The 783-nt window shown below is 27.5% G+C and overlaps 1 non-coding gene across 1 annotated transcript; it reads left to right on the forward strand.

The window, feature by feature from the left end:
• The first annotated feature begins 451 nt into the window (after window positions 1–451).
• On the forward strand, window positions 452–554 carry LOC123793592 (U6 spliceosomal RNA). Its single transcript, XR_015726561.1, has one exon. It is a non-coding gene; the product is annotated as a U6 spliceosomal RNA (small nuclear RNA).
• Window positions 555–783: the final 229 nt, after the last annotated feature.

The raw sequence follows: 783 nt of genomic DNA on the forward strand, positions 1-783 counted from the left end.
TTTCCTTTCTCTATTTATATCTTGGACATCAACTAAACATTTTAGGTGGTTAATTATATATGTTATAATATTAATATTGCATATCATTATGCATATTATTGCATATTATAACATATATAATATTAATATTATAATACATATGTATTTATATACTTCCATCAAGACCCAGTAATTTAATGAATTCAAAACTTGGTATTAAATTAATTCTTTGGTATCTTTAAAAATTGATTAGCTTAAGTTGGAAATTTCAAAACCTGGAAAATTAAAAATTAGTTAAATATTATTGGAAAGGAGTTTTCATAAAAGTATTTTATTTTGTAACATTTTCCAAGTGTTTTATTTTCTCTTTTAAATTGGCAACAGTAGATTAAACAAAATCAATACTGTGAAGAATTCACATTAAATTGATTTACTTAAAGCATTAAAGAGGTAATCTCAAAAGCTGGTAGATGGGCTCACTTCAGCAACACATGGCTAAAACTGGAAGAATAAGAAGATGAGCATGGCTCCTTTGCAAGGATGACACACAAATTTATGAAGCATTCCATATTAAACAAACAAAAGAGTTGATGATTCATCTGTTTCTTCCTATCTAAATGATGCAAGAGGGCAATATCCAAACTTCAGCTACCAAATGACTCAAGAAATGAACATTTAAAATCGAATTTTTATGTCAAATATACTGGAACAATTTCCAGCAAAATAATTAGACCAATGTTGGGAACATTTGGAACCTACTCATCAATTCTTGAAAGTATCTTCTAACAAGCAACTATTGCTGCA

The sequence above is a fragment of the Ursus americanus genome, chromosome 13, assembly GCF_024610735.1.
Source record: "Ursus americanus isolate L20-20 chromosome 13, mUrsAme1.1.p, whole genome shotgun sequence".
In the NCBI taxonomy this organism is placed as follows: domain Eukaryota; kingdom Metazoa; phylum Chordata; class Mammalia; order Carnivora; family Ursidae; genus Ursus; species Ursus americanus.